Source organism: Benincasa hispida, chromosome 9, assembly GCF_027475165.1.
Source record: "Benincasa hispida cultivar pf3 chromosome 9, pf3_genome.v1.1, whole genome shotgun sequence".
Lineage (NCBI taxonomy): Eukaryota > Viridiplantae > Streptophyta > Magnoliopsida > Cucurbitales > Cucurbitaceae > Benincasa > Benincasa hispida.
Genome location: NC_143486.1, coordinates 1,030,233 through 1,046,127, shown reverse-complemented (window position 1 = coordinate 1,046,127; position 15,895 = coordinate 1,030,233). Strand labels below are relative to the sequence as shown.

Sequence of the window (15,895 nt, the reverse complement as noted above, 5' to 3'; positions counted from 1 at the left end):
GATCGTGTAGCATCTGCTAAATGATTGCATAGCTAATGTTACGCGATCATGCAGAGTTTGCTACACGATCGTGTTGCATTGGCTACATGATCACATTGGCGCTCGATGGGTAGATGATCATTCAATATATGATACTCGATGCAAGGCTTGCGTGCTAAAAGATCGTGTAGATTATCATGCTCATCGCATAGTCAATAACTACACGATCGCATAATATATGATACTCGATACTTGCTCCCAGGTTATAAGAAATGAAACAAGAATTAAAATCAATAATAAAGAGTTATATGCAAACCTTAGGCTTTAATCATTTTTTAAAAGTGTTTTAAAATTTGATTAAGATAGACCTAAGATCAAATTTCTAATAAGATTAGAAATCTAAAGTTAATCTTTTAAATCGATTTAGCAGGACTAAATTGATTCCTAATAAAAGATTAAATATGTAACAAATGTATCTATAAGGGACCTTTTGTCTAAAGCTGGTTCTGGCTAGGTTGGGGTACTTAAGTCGATAGAAATGTCACACTCGTACCTGGGAATCTACCTGGAAAGATGAATTAGATAGATTTATTACATGTATGCAAATTTGATGAAAGTCTGTTAGAGAGTTTAATAAGACTTGAATCAAAGTTGTTTAATCATCAAAAGCAAGTGTTGTTTTTTAGCAATTTAAACAAATCACAGAGTTAAAATCAGTAGTTGGATTTTCTAAGTTAATGAACCCTAGGTAGAACACTTAGTGGGAGGAAAATAGAGTATATGATATTTCACTTTAACCTCTACATGTATCTCCCTAAAAGTTCGCACCGTGAGATTTATCCTCGACCTCGAGGCACCATGGGTATCCCCTTACGGGTGGCATTCGGGTAGCTCAATACCAAGGTGAATGGAGAGAGTGTTCATAGTAAGTGGGAGCAGGACGTATGACAACATATCCCTCGGTCTCTCTCATTAGGATGGATAAAGTTTCATGCATCGCCTCATGGCATCGTGGGTGTCCTCTTAAAGGATGGCAGTTTTGCATGACTCTTTATTTGATCTCCAGAAATGGATAGGGTTGCTTTAGTCTCTTGTTCTAATCGGCTTTTCCCTAAGGTTGGCTCATTAGGACGGGACCCTAGGACCTAAAATGAGGGGTTACACTTACACAGAATTGTTAATGATGTTAACAAATTCTGGACCGAACAATGGTGACTATTAGATTCAGTTACAATGAGTTCTTTCTGTCTAATGGTCAAGAATATCTCATTTCACTGAAAGGGCACTTGATCACTTTATGGTGACTTTTGTCCTGCCTCACTGAAGTATCATTACAAAATAAATGTAACTTAGGGTACACTAGACTATTTTGCTAAAACTTGATTAGTTTTCTAAAAGTGGTTTAATGCAAGTAGACTTAATTAACTTTGTTTGTTTCAGCAATTATTAATATGGCTACTGCGATTATAAGCTTACTGATCATTGATAAACTGACTAGTGAATACTACGCTAGTTGGAAAAATACACTAAACACGATTTTAATCATCGATGACCTCCGATTCGTCCTGATGGAGGAATGTCCTCCCATTCCAGCTCATACTACTCCTCGAAATGTTCGGGAAGCGTATGAGCGATGGACAAGGGCGAACGAGAGGCCCGAGCGTATATCTTGGCTAGCCTTAACGAAGTCTTAGCCAAGAAGCATGAGCCCACAATCACTGTACGTGAGATCATGGGGTCCCTGAGGGGAATGTTCGGAACACCGTTCGCGTAGCTCAGGCACGACGCTCTCAAGTACATCTTCAACTCACAGATGCAAGAGGGGTCATCTGTTAGGGAATACGTTCTGAACATGATGATTTACTTCAACTTGGGGTCAAGCATCAATGAGGTCAGCCAAGTTAGCTATTCTAGAATCTTTACTAGATAGTTTCCTTCATTTTCGTAGCAATGTTGTTCTGAACGGGATTGACTACAACCTTACTACTCTACTCAACAAGCTGCAGATACTCCAATCCTTGTTGAAAAGCAAGAAGAATAAGGATAAAGTAAATTTTGCTTCATCATCTAAAAATTTCACCAATAGTTCGACCTCTAGAACTAAGTCTTTATGTTCTTCCTCCGGCATTAGAAAATGGAAGAAGAAGAAGGGTAGTAAGAGGAAGGCCCTGCTAACCCACAAGCTGCTGCTCCAAAGGGTAGACAACCAGTAAGGGTTGACAAGGGAAACTGTTTCCATTGCAACCAGAATGAGTATTGGAAGAAGAACTGTCCCAGATATTTGGCAAAGAAAAAGAATGCCAAACAAGATAAATACGATTTGCTTGTTTTGGAGACTTGTTTAGTGGAGAATGATGATTTAGCCTGAATTATTGACTCTGAGGCCACTAACCATGTTTGTTCTTCATTTCAGAGAATTAGTTTCTGGGTTAGCTTGATGTTGGTGAGATAACGATACAAGTTGGAACCGGGTACGTCGTCTCAATTGTGATAGTGGGAGGTCTCGGGTTAACTTTACAGAACAAATTTCTCATTTTGAATGATGTATTTATTGTTCCTAATTTAAAAAGGAATTTAGTGTCTGTAAAGTGTTTTTTGGAATGTAAATATCGACTTCATTTTTCTTATAATAAAGTGTTTATTACTAAGAATGGTGTTGATATATGTTCTGCTCAACTGGAAAATAATTTGTATGTTCTAAGGCCATTAGCAACAAATTCCCTCCATAACATAAAGATGTTTAAAACTGTCGTAACTCAAAATAAACGACTTAGAATTTCTCCTAAAGAAAATGCCTAACTTTGGCACCTAAGATTATGACACATTAATCTTAATAGGATTGAGAGGTTGGTGAAGAATGGACTTCTATGCAAGTTAGAAGAAAATTTTTTACCTGTGTGTGAGTCATGCCTTGAAGGCAAAATTGTTGGGATTGGTGTCCTAGTTCTCACGAAGTCTCGTTATTTTGTAAAGATACACATTGTTTGATGAATAAAATAAATGTTATTTAATTTTGGCATTTACTCATATCCAATAAACAAAGCTCCTTGGTTATCTTATGTGAACTTAAACATGTATATGTGATATACAAGTGGATCCTGCTTTAAGTGATAACCTAAATAGGTCTGTAGTATAAAGATTAAGGTGGGATACCTGATCCTAGTGACACTACCGATACTGCCCGCTTTGTAGAGGTTTGCAAGTGTTGTAAACTATCACAGATGGTAGATCCTGACCATTCATGTAGAGACATGCGAGCAGAGGTGTCCTATACAAAGAGTTTGTATAAGACCTGAACCACGATATAACTAGACTCTGTATATAACGTCGTTGATAAAAAAGACTTACATCTCACCTAAACGACCATAGGTGACACGACCTCAATCTTGAGTGTTTTAGGAACTCCTGCCTTTGAGGGCGGTCCTTTGATTAGTATGGGTGAGAGTGACCAGATTGTCAACTCAACATGTCTACCTTTTTAGGGAGTTGTCTAATTTGGGAGCTGGGAACTCAATCCACAAGATGGAATTCACTTCATTCCCGAAGTAGGGATAAGTAGAGAGATTGCTCCCTTAAGGACTGATTCTGGGGCTTGAACATAGTGGCCACAACTTTTCTTTGGAAGAGAAGACTCAGTCATAGTAGGACTACGACTTATGTTCATTAGAGGGATCGGTGGTACTTAAGAAGTGAGATGTAACTATAGGGGCATAACGGTTATTGGCTCAGTTGTACTTACGAGCGATCTGTGAAGGGTTATCTCACTTCTGATTGGTTAAGATGGACACATAATATATCTGTGGTAAAGAGAGTTCAGTTGTCGGTCTTTAGTGAAGTGTCAGCAGTTAACAGATGGTGGATCCCGTGACTAAAGAGTTTAGTCAGTTATTCACGTACTATTAGAGCTTCGAGCTACAAGTCCATAAGGTCCCTTGGTAGCTTAATGGATTCAGTTGAGGATCAGTTTTTGGTGTTGATTTGAAATGTTCAAATTGATAAGAGGTATTTTGATTATATATGCTATGCTCGGTATGATGTATGAGATACATCTAGTGGAAAATTAATGTAAATGAGATTTACATTAAGTACCATGGAATAGAAAAAGAACTATGGTTTATATATTTCATGAGATGAAATATTAAAACTATAGGTTATAAATATAGTATGATAAGTTGGTTATCAATTATATTTATAATAATATTAATTATTGGATAATACCAATTGAGTGGGCGGTTATTGGTGGTTCATGGTAATTGTGAGATAAAAGGAAAATCGTTTTCCTAATTTTAGTAAGTTTTTGCAAATGTTAAAAAAATTGTTTTGAGATTTTCCCTAAAAAAAACATCTCACAGAAGCTTGTCAAGTAAATATTGATTTACTAAGTGACAGCTTGTTTTGGTAAACGATCGTATAGTGTTTTGTAAGCGACAAACATGGTACTAAGCGATGAGTTAAACGATCGCTTGGCTTTTGCTAAACAATTGGGCATTGACCTATGCGGTAGGTTTCTGTCTTCTCCCACTTACCCAATCGTGTACATGATTGTTCATTCCTCCTTCTTCTGCCTCAAACCAAGTCCAAATAGAGCCTACCCTCTGGATTCTCACACCGAAAATACCAAGGTAACCTTCTTGGTGGTGTCATACTCAACTCAACACCGTCGAGGTTCTGTGGAGGTTGTTCGTGTTATTGGGGTGTTCGTGACTGAGGCAATCGATGAGTTCGAGCGCGAAGTGTTCGTGTAGTGTTGTGGTCGTGTTGTTCGAGCGTTCGAGGCTGCTGTGTTCGAGCATTCGTGAGCAAGGAGTGTGGAAACGAGTCGACAAACGTTCGTAGATTTTCTCCTTGTTCAGTTGTTATTTCATGCTGTAATTTCTATATTGATTGCATAATTGTATGTTTTGTTTATGACTATAGTTGTAATGTTCATACATGATTGTAATTTGGAATGATTTTTTCCGCTACCCATGGAAATCTCAGATTCGATTTCTTCCAAAATGACTAAAAGGCCTTTTACTGGAAAAGGTAATAGAACCAAAGAACCTCTAAGGCTAGTGCATTTAGACCTTTGCAGTCCGATGAATGTAAGAGTTAGGGGAAGTTATGAATATTTAATCACTTTCACTGGTGACTATTCAAGGTATGAGTACATTTATTTAATGCAACAGAAGTCTGAGTCTTTTGGATTCTCACCCTGAGTATACCGAAGTTTCCTAGTGGTTGTGTCTTTATTTTTGGTTCGAGAGTTCTTGAAGAAATGTTCAAGGTTGCTAAGTTCGAGGTTCGTGATAGTTCGAGGGGTTTAAATGAAGAAACGTTCTTCAAAGGTATAATCTTTTGAACTCCTTTTCTTTACAAAAGCATGTTGTAATTTATTTAAGAATGCATATCTTGTATGTTTGCTGTAAATTTATTTTTCAATCAAAATGGAATTTGGACGATCCGCTTCTGCTCATGGATCTCTTTAAAATCTAGATCCTTCAATTTGATCCTGTTTCTCATCTAAAAGAGTTTTTAGTTTCAATTAATAAAGAATATAAACTTTCAGGAATGAAATATGCATGTTTTTTAGCTTTTATTGTAAGAACGTCATCAATAAACAATCGGTGAAATTATTGTGACACTTTATCTCCATAATTAAAGTTTCTGATACATGCCATGAAATATGCATGTTTTTTAGCTTTTATTTGTGCAATTCTACTTGAAAAAATGGATTATTGCATGTGTTTTTCCTAAATTTAGTTTTGATAAGTTAAAATGAGCTTTGGAGGGTTTTAATGATCTTAAAAGTTGTAATTTACTGATTTTGAGGTGATTTTGTGGACTTTCATAGGTGATTTTGGTCAGATTACTGATTTCTGTCTAATGCGATTGTATCAGTAGATTTGCTGCGATTGCATCAGTAAGCCTTAATTTTTCAAATTTGGAACCAATCAATTATGGTTGCGTTTTTCACGTTTCAATCAGTTTGACAGCTCCGATTTTGCCTAGTAAACCCTTATAACATGAACTTCAGCTCTCCTCAACCGATTTGGAGCCTATATAAAGATGAGAAGCTCTCCATTTCGGGACACAACTCTCCATCGCCAAGACCACCACCACTCTTCCCGGTTTCTATCATTTACTCAGCCTTAGATTTTTTCTCGATTTTCCTAAATCAGTAGTCTCAAGAATGAAAGTTCCTCTGAGGTGTAGCAGCTTTAAGGCATCTTATCCCGTGAAAGTGAGTGGTGAGAAGCGATTCTTCTTTGAAAATGGAGAATCAACCTAGAGAAAAACTAGAAAATTGTGGATTTGTCCAAAGAACCATTTAGTTGTATTTTCTAGCATTTCTATTAATTTATTTCTTGTAGTTTTATTTATTTTCTTTTTGACGTCAAACTTTATATTGTAGCTATGACTTATGATCTAATAAAATGCATTATTTGATCATTTTTCATGTGCTAAATCTTTTAAGGGGTCTAAAAAATGTGGATGTCTTAGGGTTGTTATGGCTTAAGTTATGTTGTATTTCATTCCATTTTATTTTGCACATTCTCTTTGTTGAATTTAAAAGATAAAATCGATAAATTAAACTAGTCACTTAGTTTAACGATCTAGTGGAGCTCTAATGCTGAGAAGGTTAGGGTGTAAGTGGATGTCACAAAGGGATATGGGACTAAAAGCCTAGAAATAAGACTGTCACGTCACATTAGAAATAAGAGACGCCATAGGATAAAGAAACTAAACTTGAATTGATCTAAGATTCAGCTAACTATGAAAACATTAGGCATTAGCTACTTAGACCTCCTAAAGAAACTTGACACAAGACCGAATAGGTGTAGTTTTCTGTTCATGTGTAATTCACTATTAAGGTATTAAGTGGTCGTATCACTTAAGGCATAGCACTTGAAAAGTTGAAATATTGTTTGCCCATGTTCGATTATTATTGTTTACTATTTTTAAGCTTTCTCTCATTCGCCATAAGCTAAACTTTTCCTTGGTTACCTTGGTTTCATTGATCCATAGTAATAACTAAATTAAACATCAACCTAGTCGTGTGTGATTCGACACTTGGAATACTCCGAGTTTATTACTTCATCGACTATGTATGCTTGCATTTAGATCATGCTTATTCTCATTTATCCATAACTTCTTGCCATTCATACATCCAGTCGACTAGTTTCATATCAATATTTTTGTAAAAATGTAAACAATGAAATATGGTGATCTTTAATTACTAAATGTATATATTTTTTAAGATTTGTTCAATTTAAAAAGTGGAGCTTTTTAACTTAAATGTAAACAATAAGCTTTATTTTCTTTATTTTCTTTTATTTTCTTTGTTTTTTTTAAAAAAAAAAGGGGTGAAGGTTTTATCAACTGTCCACATACTCATAACACATGCTATGTAATAAGATAAAACTACTTACCAATTATAAAAAGATAATGTACAAAATATTAACATGTACGTGGATATGTGATTTACTAGCTTTCATATAAAGTTGCAAACATAATCTAAAACGAAATAACATTTAAGGGAGCGTTTGGAGTAAGAAATTAGTTAGTATAGTCCTAGGTTATTATAATTGGGTTATAATAGTTTGTGTTTGAAGTGTAGATTATTTAGTTTGGGTTATAATAGTATGTGTTTGAGGTGTAAACTACTTTAGTTTGAGAAGAAAATGGTAAAGATTGTAGTGTAGAAAAAATGATGAATGTAAAATAATAAATCTATAGCAAATAGTAAATATTGTAGCAAATGAAGATTTTGAAATAGTATTGACCGTAGCTAATTGGAGAAATACAAAATAGAATTTACTATAGCAAAGAATGGTTATTATAGTGATAGTTCTTACCTCAAACATTAAATTAAAACAACGTTTGTAAAAATAAGTTACTAAGTCGTATTGATCTCTTCTAATAAGAGTGTAGAAAAGACCATCGGTTTTACAATTGCAACCCATTTTTAGGTTACAAGTCAAAGATTTGAGTTTGGAGTGAAAATTAAATTTGATTTAAAAAACATGATTTGTAGATCCAGGGCTAAAACATTTTTTAATTCGCACCATCAACATCCAAATCCAAATTTTCTCCAAAATGGCACTCCGAACAAAAGACTGGAGCTCGTTTTTATGGATGGTTGATATCAATAATTGAGCATCCGACTCCACTCAAATATTTAAGAGATCATACTGTCGGATTTTTGATAAAATATTAGATGTATAGTTGTCCTACATAATAAAAAAAAATAAAAAAGAAAAGTCTTGAGTTTGTCCTACATTGAAAAGGCTTAAAAAAATCATGGACGTGTCCTACATAAAAAAGATTTAAGAAAGTCATGGATTCCAAACTTATAAAAGGAGTCCATACCTTTAGTTCTCAGTCGTCCCAATTAGAAACACTTTAAGCTTAGGTGTGCAAGCTCTAGTTAAATTCTTTTGATGTATTCTCTAGTTTAGAGTGGAAAAATGGTGTGAATAATAAAAAACTTTGAGAGAGTACTCTTATAATTGGGATTTGGGAGAGAATTGTTTCATGTGATTATAATAATTTTTCACATAGTGAATTTCTTTCTAGTGGGTCGTAGTTTTTCTCTGAGTTAAGAGTTTTCCACCTAAATTCTTGTGTTTCTAGTTTTCTTGATTTCTTTAATTTCTCTGTTATTTTTTTGTTTATTCCTGTGGTAGAAATGAGAGATATTTCCCAACACATACCTCTAAACTTCATGTAGACCAAATAGCAACACGCGAACTTCGACAAAAAGAACGTCCATAAAACTAGCAGAAATTTGGTAACGGTCAGCACAAAAAAGCAACTAACATCTTGAATTATAACAACCAAACCCATGCCAGTAGGAGATGAATGACAAGAGGCATGACATTCATTCACCAATTGACGAAACAGGAAATGTATTGAGGTCAAATTCATGCCAAATAAAGGAAGTCCATCCCTAATGGAATGACTTGTTTAGAACTTCATGATTTTGAGGGATTTATTATAATGGATTTCAAATGAATTTTGTTGTTTGTTATTATAAGAAAGTGAATAATTTTAAAATCCGGAGTTATTTCAAATCTTGTTTTTACTTTAAAAACTTTTTATTTTTTTTTACTAAAATGGTCGAATTTGGCAAGACTTCATAGGATTTAGAAGTATAATTGGATCTTGTCATATTCTAATTTTCAATTAATACATCATAGATAAAAAAACAAAACCTATATTAGTAAATTCCTCACTTTCTTTTCTTTTTTTTGTTACCATCCAAATTAAATATATTCATTTCAGATCTTTCCATTCCAAACGAAGTAATTAATTTAAAATCATTTTTCAAATTTCAAATCATAGGATTTAAAATAATTGCTTTTTAACTTCTTTGAATTCAAACGGAGGGTAAATGAGACAGCACTCTCAAAGGGACAGATGTTCTAAATTTTTCAGTGGGTTGGGCCTTTACTATATTCCCCGACTGGTTCTGGAAAAAGCCGAAAGAAGAGGACTGTAGCCCATCTTGTTCAAAAGAGAATGAGCTGCCACAATCCTCCCCTCTTTGACCAATTGATTTATGTGACCATGGTTGTTATTATCATCATAATTATTGTTATTATTATTATAGTTATTATTATTTTTGTTGATAAAGTGAAGATGGATTCTTTTGCTAAAATATAATTCAAATACTCATTGTTGCAGCTCATTTTTTGAAAATGAGTGTGTCCAAACAAGGAAAAGAAAAAAACTGTTTTGCAATTTTCTTGTTAGTAATTCTTTAAAAATACAAATCAAATTATATATGTCAAAAAAGTAGTTTTAAAAAATGTGTTTTTTGTAGTTTAAAAGAATTGTGTCAATTGTTATTACAATTGTCCTGAGAATGTGATATATTGAATAGTTTAAATGCTTAATTTAGATTATATAACTTGAGTTTAATTTTGATTGGTTTCAATTTTAGTTTAAATACCATCTCTATATTTTTAAAAGGTTGCAACCAAAATTTTTCCATAAACTTTTATACAAGAAACTCATGAAAATTGTTTTTTGGGATCAGTGACATAAATGGAAAAGCATTCATCCCTTGAACACCTTTATATATATATATATATATATATGCAATCCCTTTAACACTCTTGTTCATAAAAAACAATATATAATTAAAAATTTTAAAACTATTTGACATATTTTAGGGGTTATTCGCACGAGATTTTCGGAGAAATTTGTTTCGTAGAGTTAAACTTGTGTTTGTGTTGATTTGATGTGATATAATTTAATCTCTAGTGCTTGATCTTAAGATTGAAGTCTTTGAAGAATTTTTTTATCTTTAGAACTTAGCTTCAATAAGTGATTAGTCTTCTAGAGTCATCCAAAGGTAAATAATTTTCTCTAAACTCTCTAGAATATAGATTGCTCACAAATGAAGAGAACTCTTGTGGACTTAGGTCCATGGACTTGGCCCTTGGGTCGATTTAATTGGATTTGGGCCTAATGCCAAATTAGGCCTATTTTTTTTAGCTCGATTGGATCTTAGCCCAAATTGTAATATCAAATTTGGTCACATTAGTTTCATTTAATCCAATGACCATGATGAAAACATGTGGCATCATCACAATTTGTCAATTTATGTCTTTAATTTCAAATTGGGACACATGTCAACCTTTGATCCCAAATTTGATGATTTGTTACATGGCAATTTGTGATTCGGTACAAAATTTCTTTCAATAAATGTCTCTTTTCGATATTTATGCACGTGTATGAGTGGGTGAATTTCGAAAAAGATAAAATTTGTATCAAAAGTCAAGTTGTATGTTTTTTATTTAAACTCCTTCTGATGTGTCAGTCACGCTATGTATTAAGTACATAAGTTTGACTGGAATTTGAAATAAAATTTGAAATATGGCCAAATTTTAATTTATGGTAATCTTGGGGCATTATCAAAATTTAATTTAACTTGAGGATAAAAACTCAAATTTGGATAATTTGAACTTAGGCTAAATTTTAGAATATGACCAAATTTTTTATTTGAGATAGATTTTAGGTTTTATCCCCTATTTGATTTGAAGAAAAAAATTTAAAATAAATTGAACTTGGATAAAATTTGGAATATACCCAAATTTTTTCAAATTTTAGGAAAATTTGGATTAAGGGTGTATTTGGGTCGGGGGATTATTTGGACCAACCCAAAAATTTGGGTTGATTGGGTTGTTGAATTGAGTCAACTCGAATTTTTAAAAAGCAACCTGAACCAATCCAACTAGAAAAAGACATAAAAAAAAATTCAACCCACCCCAAAATTAAAACTAATTCAATCCAATCCTTTTGAACACCCTTAATTTGGATTGTCGAATTATTTGATTGAAGGTTAATCTATACAAATTCAAGCAAAGATAATCAAATTTAAATCTAAATCTATTTTTATTAAAGCAAAGATAAACGAATTGAAATCTAAATTTAATTTCTAAAACAATTTCCTTATCTTATAAGATTTCGCTTGAAGATTTGAATCAATTAGGACTTAAAATCTTTCTACCAATGGGCTCAACCCAATGTTTTAAACTCCACTCACGCCAAGGTAATTTCCATTTTGAATCTCGATTGAATTTTTTTTTCCCTTTTTCGTTTTTTTTTTTTAGGGGAGCTATACAAATGCATGGGTGCGGTGCATAGCGGCAGGTCGCCGGGGTCTGTGGTCATCGAAAGGTCTGTTGACCGACGACGGTGGCGAGAGACTGACGGACCTGATGAAGACTAGCGGCGGCGGAGCAAAGCAGAGAGAGAAGAGCCGAGAGCGTGAGAAAAGAGGTGGGAGGTGGTGGCGGCGGCCAAACTGCTAGGTTTTTTTTTAATTTTTTTTCTCTTTTCTTTTTCCTTTTTCTCTCTCTCTCTCTCTCTTTTTTTTTTTTTTTTTTCCATGTTTCTTATTTTTTATTTTCTTCTTATTTTTTTCCCTAGTTTCAGCTACATTTTTTTCTCTATATGTATATATTTTAAAATTTCCTCTTTTTCTTTATCATTTGGAATTACCATTTTTTTGCCTCCAATTTTTTTTTTAGGAATATTTTTACTAACTTGCTCCCATATTTTCACACTAGTTGATCCTTTGTTGTGAAGTTGTTGCAACTCCACTTGCCAACATTTCTATTTTTTTCTCTTTTTGATTATCTCCATCTCACTTGCCCCTCCCCTTTTTAACATGAGATTAATTAAACTCTTTTTTTCTTTTCTTATTTTTTTTTTTCAGAATCATGGTGCATTTTAGAGAAAATATTGATCACTTCAAGAAGCATTTAATTATTTTGGGAAATAATAATCAAAATGCAAGAAGCAGAGTCACTCTTTTAATAGAGGAACCTCTGTCAATGTAATATCACAAGCAGATGGTCCGATTATGTAGGAAGATTCTTAGGCTCAATCTCGACTTTTAAAGTGTGGTTTTTAAGGTCTTTGATACACAATTAAGGGCCCAATTTGAATCCTGGGTTAACATTGAGGTGTCGCATAATAGATGGTCTGGGATCTATGTTAACCATTCTTAGAGAATTTGCCTCCATTCTCGTTTATTGGGAGTGGCTGGAATTTTTCATCTATATTGGTCTCCCTCTACACTTACGATCCTAACAATGACATGATTCGTGCCTTCAGCAAAGTTTGATGTCCAACAACTATCAACATTCACACCCAAAGTGGAGAACCATCTATCTCCCTTTGGAACCTCTGGACCTTGGGATGTCTGTTGACCAGATCAACACAAGGAGGTGGACACCTCCCACAGAGTTGTAGATGATAGAGTTGACATTCAACAAACGGAAATTATTGGGATCCTAAACACTTTAACTACATCAATTTTAGTAAATTAACATGCATGTTTATGAGAAAAACAGAAATGTGATTTCAAGACTCAACCTTGATGAATCCTTTTTTGAAGAAAAAAAAATAACAGAAAACTTCACTGAGATTCCTCTTCTTATTTGATCTGCATGGCCTCTTTTAAAATAATTAAACATAAACATAACTATTTATATATAAAAACATGCAAATCAAATTACACAATAGGAAAACACGTAAAATTCCACTTTAGAAGTATAATTAGGTGTACATTTTAGTGGGTTTACCCCATTTCTCTTTCAAAATCATTTTTTTAATTTAAAACTGATTTAAACTAAAAAAAAAATGAAATTTGCTTATTTATCATAATTAAATTAATTTAATCTAAATTAAACTAACTTATCAAAAATTAAGTCCATAATTTTGAATTTCATAAATTCTATTTATTATAAAATTACTTTTAAATAAATAATTTTGAATTTCATAAATTCAATTTATTATAAAATTACTTTTAAATGGATAAGTAATTTAATTAATTTTAATAATTTTAATATCAAATATTAAATTAATAAAATACATAATCCAAACATGAATCCTTATTTGTGTAATTAATATTTAAATCAAATTTAAATATTTTCAACTCTCTAAAATTGCTTAATTCGTTAATTAAACATTAATTATATTGAATATAACACTCCAAACCCTAACTTGAATTTGAATATTTCAAATTTTCTCAACACACTATTCTAATAGTAGAGGGACCTAATGGACCTGCAAATCATGAACTCCAACGACTTGAGATTAATTGGTTAAACTTTTTAAACCAAATTAATCAATGTTCGTTAACTACAGAGACACTTCACTATAGCTCAGTAGTTGCACTCTCCTCACTGTAGATATATTTATGTTCTAATCATAATAAGTAAGTCGATCTTTCACAAGTTGTTTGTTCGATCCTTCACAAGTTGTTTGTATTTACAATTATGTCAAAATTATCGTTTTATCCCTATAATACATCTTGCTTCTTAAGTCTCCATTATCCTCTAATGAACAATTGGTTTATGGTCTTACCATTAAACTAACTCCCTCTCAATCATGGAGAGGGTGGAGTCACTTTTGTCCAATACCAGGAGTCAGTACTTAAGGGAAAAACCTATCGCTAACCCTAAAACAAGTAGGAGTCAGTTTCGTCTTGCAGAACTATGTCCCCAGCTATCTATCTAATTTTACCCTTAAAATGGGAGGCTTATTGAACGGTGATATTGAGCCACTCTCACTGATGTAGATTAAATGATAATCTTGAATAGACGGGAGTTCATAGTTAGCTTAGGATTAAGATTGAGTTACCTTAGGTCATCGAATTGAAATAGTCAGCTTTAACAGTAAATGGTCGTTATAAAGAAAAATGACTATTTTGTGGTCCAAACATTTTTTGAATATGATGCCCTCACTCACATGAACGACTTTGGGATCACATCGTTTGTATCAATATACAAAGTGGGTTGCATCCATAGTATCCTCAAGATAAAGTACCCAACCGTATTCATATACTTATAGACCGTTTTGGCTATATACTAAAACTTGATCCATTTTTATGTCTCTACATAAAGTTTAAGTATTCATGTTATAGCCAAGCATTCATTAGTTTATCGGATTTATGAATCTATGAATGCAATTTATATATTCAGTAATGACTTAATGAAATAGTCTCAATAACATCTTTATTGTAAATAGAAATATGTTTAAAGTTTATAAACTGCAAGTTTAGGACATATAACCCAACAGTGAATATATTTTTCATGCTTATTATGTGTTAATTGTTGCTTGATCAAATCATTCTCATATTTTAATCAGCTCTTAAATTTCCTTTTGGTTTAAGGGTAACCAGAAATACGAAAAGCCACCCCGTTGAAAGCAGAAGAAAACTTCTCATTCCAGTTTGACCTATAACCTAGATGGCGCAAGAATTAAATATCGTAATTGGACAGAATAAGAGGAAAACTTATTTCGTGAGCTCCACATTAGAGAGGAATGGTGGGATCAAACGTATTTGGCGGCCTTCCTATCCTGTTGGCTCTATGCCTTTGTGTTTCCTCGAGGGAATTCCAACCACGTTCGACCTGGCATTTTTAGAGCAACCTCTTTAATGGTTGAAGGAATCACTTTTAGCACAACAGTCCCTGTTTTGACTAATTATTATCATGGGTTGGGTAAAGTCTCAAAGGCCACTTCTCTAGTAGGCCGTATGAATGTTTATTTTCCAATGCATTATGTTTTTAGTTGGTTGGCCCACTATTTCGGTACTTAATATAAAGTACCAGCAGAAGTTCGAGGGCCCAAAATGGTTGATTTTTCTGGCAAAGACAGATCCATATATTTAGATAAATACAAAACTCGTGAATTGATTAACAATGGTGAATCCATAGCCTGACACGTAAATCTTCAGCATGCGGATCAAAACTAGTACATGGAAAATGAGAACACCTCGAAGTTTTCCTGCTTCTCATTCTTTTCGAGCCTTTGGTCATGCCACATATCTTCTTACTGTGGAGATAGGTTAATCATTGAACCCTACAGTCCCTATCGATTTAGTCGGCAATTTGAATTTTATCATGATATACCAAATGATCTTCGATACACCCCAGAGGTTAACTTGTACAACATCACCATTTGAGGGTTTGCATCCATCGTGATGCTAAGTCTTAAGTATTTCTTCCAACTCTCATATTGAATCCTCGGGATTATGTCGTCACTTATTTTAAATCTTGTACAACATGTTGGCACACATCCTTCACCCACTTACTATAAATACTCTCACCATCCACCTTGATATTGACTCATGCAAACACCATCCGAAGGGGGATGCTCCTAGGACACCACGAGGCCAATCAAGAATCTCACGGCGTGAATATTCAGAGAGAAACATGAGTGGAATCATTAACATATCATATATATCTCTTCCTCCCACCGAGTATTTTATAACCTAGGGTTTAGTTTACTTAGAAAAATCATGGCTAAGAATTTTAACTAAGTGACTTTTTAGGCTTGCCCAAAAGTAACCCTTACTTTGAAAAGTTTGAACAACTTTTGATCATCATTCATTAAACTCTTTAACGAAGTA

The 15,895-nt window shown here is 33.4% G+C and overlaps 1 long non-coding RNA gene across 1 annotated transcript; it reads left to right on the top strand.

Annotated features, from left to right (window-relative positions):
- The first annotated feature begins 11,411 nt into the window (after window positions 1-11,411).
- LOC150033568 (uncharacterized) lies at window positions 11,412-12,522 on the top strand. Its single transcript, XR_016532487.1, has 2 exons — window positions 11,412-11,783; window positions 12,191-12,522. It is a non-coding gene; the product is annotated as an uncharacterized LOC150033568 (long non-coding RNA).
- Window positions 12,523-15,895: the final 3,373 nt, after the last annotated feature.